Here is a 9,605-nt window from a genome sequence, read left to right on the forward strand (position 1 = left end):
ATGAAACTTTTTGCTACTTATAAGACTTAAACTTCAGACATCCATGGCGAACACTAAAGCCTTTACAAGCTACTAAAATAGTATTTATGTCCTTTTCCTTACGTATATAAGTTTAATATCCTTTTTAGTGCTTTAACTTCTTATTTTTCTCTTACAAAGTGTACGTGTTGTTTATTTCCCTAAAAACAGATACAATTTTTTGTTTTTTTAAATATAACTAAAATGACAACATAGTTTTATTAAACTTTTAATTTAATAGTATTCAAAGTTTATGCAATATTTGGTTGTTTTTGGAATGAATTATGACTTCGTCCGGGTCTTTAATCCCAGTCGACCTCTGGTCCGTAACTCGGTAAGACGACCGGTTTGGTGTTCGGTCCGATTCTGAAAACATTGGCTTCAAGAGTTAAGCAAACCGGTCAGAGATGATGAAGGATCCGGTTTCCTAAAACAATATACATTAACGACAAGTATGCCACGTTTACTTGGACTAATTTAACAATGACAAGTAATCGGAATGAAGTATTCCAGGAGTTTTCCAACCATTACAAATTACAAAATGAGAGGTTGACCATAACTAAGAATCTTAAACTATGATAGATAATCTTGATTAATTATGGTCCAACCCAGCACAGCGCTAACCATAATTCCTTAGATTAAGCTAATCAAACACATATTATATTATTTATATATATAATTTTTCAAGTTTAAAATATACACATTGTTTAAGGTAGGAATCATGTAGGTATGCTACAAAGTCAATGAGGATGTCCACTAAGAAACTGCCAAGTCTCTTGAAGGGTAAAAAAAAAAGAAACCGAGGGGATGTTTGATTGAATTTCTCTTCAAAGCATTCCTCCCCGAGAAACTTGGAGAGAAAGGAACCAAAAGCAATGTCTTTCTTTTTTCCATTTTTTTTTGGGGAGGGGGGTGGGGTTAATCAGGGTGCTAAATAAAACTTTTATAGAAGATAGTAGGGGATTTTTAGGTATAAATAATGCTAATATTCTTTTTATGAAAAAGAGTTGTCCCATCCTTTGTGTGTAGGTCCGCCAACGCCTAGAAGGCTTTGTGAACCCCTAATTATGAACGCTACATGTTGCTATTCGCTTTTCGGAAAAAAAACACACACGCTGCTATAACAACACAGACAATATCAAGCATCAGCAAATTAAACCAAGTACAAATGCATCATGAGTCATGACATATTAAATGCAATAAAATATTTGACTAAATATGTAAAACCAGCCTGGCAGAAGTCGCCACTTTCAATACCATACCAAGTCTCCGGTTCAAATTAATACTAACCTTAAAGGTATAGATTAATCAACACACACAATACAACAAGAATAAATGTAAATAATAATTATAATAATGATACATAAATAAATAAACGAGGAATCTTTTAGACATGTATAAGATGTGGGATCCCATATCTAGCTAGAGACTTCAAAATAAGTGTTTTCTTAGAGAAATGAAGCTGTTCCAATGTTTTCTTCCACTGTTGATTCTTGTTGGTTTAGTTCTTACATTGGTTCATGCCCAAGATGCTCAATCAGGTATTAACAATATATATTTCTCTAGATATAAATCTACAACCACTAAGTATCTCTATCTAATTAACCTCCTGAATATTGCTGATTAATTAACCTCTCTTTTCTCTTTTGTTGCAGGCTTCATAAGCATAGATTGTGGGATTGTCGAAGGCTCAACCTACACCGATAATGTAACAAACATAAACTATGTATCAGATGCTGACTTCATAGACAGTGGTGAAATCCATAATATATTGGCCATATACAATTCATACGACGTTGATACACAGCTTACCACCCTCAGAAGTTTTCCTAAAAACACCAGAAGCTGCTACACGCTAAAACCAACTGAAGGAAAGGGACGCAGGTATCTAATAAGGGTGCGGTTTATGTATGGAAACTATGACTTCAAGGATCAACTTCCAGAATTTGATGTCTATCTTGGACCAGATTACTGGCAAACCATTAAAATCAATTCGTCATCGAAACCAATAAACAGGGAGATTATACATGTTTTGTCATCCGATTATCTACATGTTTGTCTAATAAATACAGGTCATGGAATGCCTTTTATATCGGCATAGAGCTACGGCTTCTGGCAGATAACATGCATAAAGAAAGTGCTGATTTTGGATCATTACATGCTTTTTCACGTGTGAATTTCGGTGATGCCTTTACAACAGTCAGGTAAACATTTTACAATATGTTTAGTACATGGAAAATTAATTAATAGATTATCTTAAAGAACACAAAAGTAGTAACTTCATTTTTCTTGATTGTTAACTTAGATACGAGGCTGACAAGTATGATCGACTATGGCTTCCTGTTGATTGGCCTGATAGTACTAGATTATATACTTTAGATAAAGTTTATACATCGCTCTCATTCAATGATCCACCAGAAGAGGTCATGAGTTCTGCCATCATTCCAGCATACCCAAATGATCCGAGTATCATGAGCTGGAGTCCTGTTAATCCCACTGATCAATTTTTCATTTACATACACTTTGCTGATGTTGAAATACTGAAAAGAAACCAGTTTAGAGAATTCACCATTTACCTGAATGGGAACCATTGGATTGGACCTTTCTCTCCATTTAATCACTCCACCATCACCACCGCAAGCACAGAGCCAGAGACCGTAGCACCCACCTATATTCTCACAATTAACAAAACCAAAAATTCAACCCTTCCTCCAATCATCAATGCCATCGAGCTTTATACATTAAAACAGCTCCCACAAAAGCAAACATATGATCAAGATGGTAAGTGTATAATCTGTTCTTTGATTCAATATATGAATCTGTTCTTTTAACATAACTATTTTTTAATATAAGTCCTTTGTATTTGTTATGGATACTAGTTTCTGTATTGTGGAGCATTAAGTCGACTTACAAAATAAATACAAAAAACTGGCAAGGTGATCCATGTACTCCACAAGAATTTGTTTGGGAAGGCATTGGATGCAGCAACAATGATACTGAATCACCTAGGATTGTGTCGTTGTAAGTAAAAAACTTCAAGAACCCCCACCCCGCACCTTGAAGTTAAAATTTTGTTTCGCGCCCAAGAATTTATTAACACTTGATCTGAAAAATCAGGAACTTGTCTAGCAGCGGACTGAATGGAGACATAGATCCTGGAATAGCTAATCTCACAATGATACATACTTTGTAAGCGAACACTTGTATATATACAAATGGTGAGTCTAATTACCATATTCTTATTCTCTGCATCCCTATTGCAGGGATTTGTCAAATAATAATTTGACAGGAATTGTGCCTAACTTTCTCTCCAGACTTAAATTCCTAACGGTCCTGTAAGTATATATCCCTTGAACAAGAATCTCAAGTCTAGTTAAATGGTAAAAACTAAAAACTAATCTTACTTACTATTGGTTAGCAATCTAAAAGGAAACAATTTCATCGGGCCGATTCCAGCAGAGCTCCAAGCATAGGCAAACAAGGGATCATTGTCATTAAGGTTTGGCTAACATCTTTTAAGATGCTGATTGAGTTTAATGTCATACATTGCTTTAGCATGTGAAATTTACCCTCCAATATCAGTTTTGATGGCGAGCGTACAGATGGCCAAGCAAGATCATGTGACAGGAATACTTGTGAAAACAAGAAGGATAACAAAATCATTGTCCCGGTAATAGCATCCAGTTGCATCAATCATTGTAATTTTAGTTGCACTCTCTGCTGTATGGATAATTAAAAAACAGAAAGAGCACGGTATGACAACCCCTTCTGTTTAATTAGATAGCCTTGTCAAATAATCTTTAATCCAAATCCATATGCACAAAAACAGGCATTGGGCCGGACATAAGAAAACAACAGTACACATACTCAGAGGTACAAAACATTACAAACAACTTTAGTGTTGTTCTTGGGAAAGGAGGATTTGGAACAGTTTACCATGGATTTATAGGTGAGACACAAGTTGCTGTCAAGATGCTTTCTGGATCATCTCTCCAAGGGGACAAGGAATTTCAGGCGGAGGTAACTTTAACTTAAAATATGCATAAAATGATAATTAGAAACAAGAACATTTATGAATACATGGTAAAAACTTGCAGGCCTATCTTCTCCTTGGTATTCATCATAAAAACTTAATTTCGCTTATTGGATACTGCAATGATGAAAGCCACAAGGGAATCATTTATGAGTACATGGCTAATGGGAACTTAGAAAGCCATATATTTGGTATTTTGAATTGTGACTTTATGCCTTTTTCCTAGACATCTTTTTTTCCTCAAACGGGTTAATGAATATGGTATTGTAAGCATGTAAGAGCTAGTATTAATGTTTTAAATTACTTGAGCAGATACATCTTCAAGTTTGTTGAATTGGGAAGAAAGGCTACAAATAGTATGCGATGCAGCACATGGTTCGTGAGCAAATCATACCCAATCTGCCTCCTTTTATCTTTAATCATGAATATTTCTAACCAAATGGGATTCAATTTGTAGGCCTAGAGTACCTGCATCATGGTTGCAAGCCACCAATAGTCCATAGAGATATCAAGGGTACCAACATCTTACTGAATGAAACATTTCAGGCAAAACTAGCAGACTTTGGGTTGTCCAAGGCATTTCCAACAGAAGGCGGTACACATATTTCAACAGCAGTTGCCGGTACTCCTGGTTACCTTGACCCTGAGTGAGTTTTCTTAATCTTGTCATCTTGTATGTGAAGCTTACGTTATCCATGGATGTTTTGGTATAAATTCAGTAAGAACTCTGGATTGCAGGTATTACACGTCAACCGGGCTGACCGAGAAAAGTGATGTCTATAGCTTTGGGGTTGTGCTTCTAGTGATAATAACAGGCCAACCAGCAATAACCAAATATGATAATGAAAACATACACATGAGTCGATTGGTCAATTTAAAGCTAGCAGAGGGGGACATAAATAACATTGTAGATCCAAGGTTACTGGGGGATTTTGACATCAATTCGGCATGGAAGGCGGTAGAGCTGGCAATGGCCTGCGTTGCACACACACCGAGCAGAAGACCAACAATGAAGGAAGTGGTGATGGAGTTAAATGATTGCTTAGTCACAGAAAGAGCTCGTCAGGAGACCAAACCAAAGAAGTTAACTGGACTCATGTCACTTAATCTGGAGAGTGCATATGATCCAACACCAATATAGTAAATTCAAAATGAACTTTATTTTGACATTTGTGTAATGCTACACTTTATGTTGTGCTTCTTGGTATGTTTTGTGTAATAACTGTAACTAATCTTTTACATTTGCCCCCGTTAAAATAATGTGTTTCATGCATGGTTTGTGTTTCCAACATATGCTTTCAGTTTTCCTCGTTAGCATTCATAAATAACATCTTTTAACATATAACTTATGCAACTAATTGTAATTTGTAATCAAACATAAGACTGCCCTGTTATGACAACCTTGAAATCATAAGCATAATCAAACATAGAGTGTCCGTTTGGACCCATTGTAAGTTAGCTAGTTATATAACTTGAGTAGACCCAAATGAACACATAAGACTATCTTCAATGCTAAGTACGCCCTTAGCGCCCTTAACTACCACATAATATCCTTACAAATCCTTAAAAACCTCAATTTCATCTCCAACCCTACAAATATCATTACCCTCTTTAATTTCCACCTCATCACCTACCCATTTTACACAATATTTATATAAAAAAAATTTTACTTTCGGCCCACCTTTTCATAAAGGCACATGCCCTTGTGTAAGGGCACTTCTAAGGGCATCCAAGGGCCTCCAAAGATACATCTCCTAAGAGCATTCACAGTCCGTCCATCAAATTTAGTGAAAGGGGTTTTTATAATATAGGGAGGTGTTTAGGGTGTTGTGAGTGGATGAGAAAGAAAATGCAGTGATTTTTTTGTATATTTGAAAAGTTTTTGTAGCACCCTATAAATTTTTTAATATATTTTGAAAATGTTGTGAGTGAACGAGATAGAAAAGGTAAAGGTATAAAAAAATATTATTTAATTAAAAACGAGATAGAAAATGTAATACGTTTTAGTGTAATTTTAGATTTAAAGATATGGGTAGAATGAGAATGCTCTAAAGGCCCATTGGAGACTCAGCAATGTTCTTGACTTCTGGCTTGGCTCTACTCTACAACTTGTATGTGTAACTTATACTCAACAAATCCATATCTTTTACTTTTAGCATTATATCGTAGCCCAAGTAAGGCAATATCAGTTACGTCTTTTACATAGATGACGATTTAAAACTTTATTAAATGACTCATAGCTTATTCGTTTAGTGGTATGGTTTCCTCCTCACATATATAAGATTTTTTTATCAAATTGTTGTAAGTGTAAGATTATAAAAGTGGAATTTTGCTTTAAAAGAAAAACTTTATTAAAGGGTTAAAACTTTTAAATTCCAAAGGTTATTTAGAATAATATCATGTGATCTTCAATTTATTCATTTTAAATTATACAAAACTAAACTGTTTTTTTTTTAAGTTTAGTTACTTGTAAATTGCCTCCCTATTTATATAAATATCTGTACGCAACAAATTATTTAATGTTTCAAATTATCAAAATATTTTCGTATTTATTATTTAAGATTTGTTTCTCCAAATTTATGAGGCGTTACAAGTGATTTCTCGGTAGGATTACGAAGCATTGGCGGTGGGTAGCCTTAGGGTACTATGGGCAAATGAAGAAATACCCAAAAAAAAACCTGATACACATCATCCAATCAAATGAAAACAACTCACTTTTAACCAAAGTAGTTAAAAGTTTGTCAAACAACCACTAACTTAATTTAGTGATAAAAGTGTTGGGAGTTCTAGTCTCAATTAACACATGAAGTAAATAAGAGTAAAAAAATATATTAGCCATCCAAAAAAAGATCAAAGTTTCCCAAATTGGTGAGGGTGGTGTTTCAAAACTACCCAAAATACTTAATGGCTCTTTCCACACAACTTTCAACTACCTGATTTGTTAACCTTTATTAGTTTGGCAAATCACTTGAAAGTTGAAATGATGTTGCCAGTAAGCCGATGGAGTACCCAAAATGATGCAAAGGGTCATGACTTTTGACAGCTATAGCACTCGCCTTTGAACTTGTCAAGGTTATTCATTAGATTTTACATATCCTTTTTAGGCTATCTGCTATAGTGGGGGGCTTCGAAGCCCCTTCACAGTGTCACGTCAACGTCACGTGGGCACTGAGAGATGCCCCTCTACGGTGAGGGGGCTTCGAAGCCCTTTAAATAATATATTAAATAATAATATGTAATACTAAGATTTAAATTTAAATAAAAATAAAAACCATACAAATAAAAAAATAAAAATAAAAACCATACATATAAATATTTTTATAAGATACCTTGAATCGAGTCTTCGGATGAGTCGATTCACGCTAACGCTAACGCCATTTGCTCGTCCGCTTCCCACATTTGTCTTTCGACCTTTTCGGTTGTTTGAATGTCACCCGGGTTCCTTTTTTATGACTTCTTTTTTTACGGCAGACTTGCGTTTCGGGTATTTGTGTTTCGGGTGTTTGGGTGTCGGGTATTTGTGTTTCGGGTATTTGGGTTTAGGGTACTTGCGAAGACGTATACGGCATTAGCGATCGAAAGAACGTATCGGGGTTAAACGGTTGCATGGGTGGAGGAACCATCGGTCGTTGTTGGTTTACATAGAACGGGTTGTTAAGGTTGACGTTTGGGTTTGGGTTTGAGCTCAAGCTTGTGTTCGGGTTTGGGTTTGGGTTTGGGATCAATTTAGGATATATGGTTGTGAAACTTTCAAAGTTTTAGAGCAAAAGGTGTGAAAATGGTTATAATTTGGTGTGAAAATGAAAGCTTTTTGAGTAAAATTGGAGAAATTGTTTGAATTTATAAATGGTTAAGTTTCTTTTCTTTTTTTTAACGGATGTATTTCGGACCGTTGGGGTCCCCCCCCCCTCCCCCTTTCCTCCGCGCCGGCCATCTAGACGGTGCCCATCCTTCCACGCCCGCCTCCTCCGCGCCCCCGGCGGTGTTCCCCCTCCATCGGCGTCCAAAAATCCCCTCCACTGCGCCCATGGCGTGGAGTCTTATGAAGTTTCTCACTCTCAAAGACACATGGGCTAATTGGCTTAGAATGCTCCAATTCTAGATCATCAAGGTCGTATAGATAAGTTTTGTTCTAGCTCTTCTAGAGTGGTGTTATCAAATACTAGAAGCAATTCTTCTATCGACCTACTTGGTAATCGGTTAACTTTACAAGCATTTTATCTCATGTTAATTACTTTAAAAAAATGCATAAGCATAACCACAAAGTATACAACTTTGATTCGTAATTTGTATTTTGTAGGTGGTGTAAAAAGGGCTAAAACATTGTAATCAAGCTAAACATGAGGCGATTAGATGCTAACGACAGACGAGTAAATATTTATATATTATTATCAATCTTTTATATTTATGATTGATAATAAATAATATTTATGGTTAGAGTTATCAATGGCCAAATGAATTGAATTGTTGGAAGAAGCCTGAGGAGTCGGCTAAGGTCGAGAAAGAAAAAAGTGGCCGGGCTGAGATCGATGGAAGGAATTTGGGATGGAGGAAGATTAATGGTAGCATATGGTAGCACCGGTATGAATGACCTCATGGTCCTCATATGAAGTCTCCATTAGCGCATGCTTGAATCCTCACAACATCCCAACTTTATTTTCCAGTATTGTTTACATTTCATGATAATGGATTTCGAAAGTACTGAATCATTTTTTTTCCCCTAAAAGGCCTTGGAGTTTTTTCGCTTAAATGGGCCCTAAAAATGGTTAAGCCGATCCTGATTGTTTACATTAGTTTACACATTAGTACAATAGTTCAAAGTAAAATTTAAAAAACACAATCAAGTATATATCTAATTCCGATTATATCAATACTAAACAAAATACCACAAGCTTTTTTTTCTTTTTTCATATTGTCGGCGTTTTGCTATTTTCACAAAGTTTTCACGAAGTTGATACCACATATATATAAGTCAACTTAAATAATATTAAGAATTAAGGTGAACCACAATCAATAGCCTTGACTTAAGTAAACCTCGCATTAGGCATATGCAGATCGAAGATAGTCAATCTGCCGTGTAAAATGAGCCAGAATCAAAGAAAATTGTCCCAGCCACTTGGGTAGCCAACGTAGTCAAATTGCTTTATAAGATGTCATCATGCCCAAAGACTTCAAAGTTCAAAGTAGTAATGATGAAGATGCACAAAGAAATATTGCTTCTTTGTAGTTTACTTCTTACATCAATAGTATTTGTTCGAGCTCAGAATAATCAATCAGGTACTAAACCATGTTTGTTGATGAAAACAGCCAGTAATCATTTCTATCAAATCTCTTGATTTATACGTTTTTATTCAAAGTTTTCAGTTATTATTGTTTTTTTCAAGTATGATTAATGTGCTAAAACTTTTATATATATATATATATATATAAACTATATATATATATAGGGTAAGGTTAAAATGAAAACTCATTTGAGTTGTGAAAATCCGCGAAAACCCTATGTAACATCGTTTTTTTTTTTGTTACATGTAATATATGTTGTAACATTTAATAC

General features: G+C 35.2%; 1 pseudogene; it reads left to right on the plus strand.

Moving 5' to 3' along the window:
- The first annotated feature begins 1,924 nt into the window (after positions 1-1,924).
- Positions 1,925-5,254, plus strand: LOC143627426 (putative LRR receptor-like serine/threonine-protein kinase At1g51820; annotated as a pseudogene).
- The last annotated feature ends 4,351 nt before the right edge of the window (positions 5,255-9,605 follow it).

This window comes from Bidens hawaiensis, unplaced genomic scaffold (assembly GCF_021521415.1).
Source record: "Bidens hawaiensis isolate Kalapana, Puna unplaced genomic scaffold, B.hawaiensis_p1.1 tig00004682_1, whole genome shotgun sequence".
NCBI classification, from domain to species: Eukaryota; Viridiplantae; Streptophyta; class Magnoliopsida; order Asterales; family Asteraceae; genus Bidens; species Bidens hawaiensis.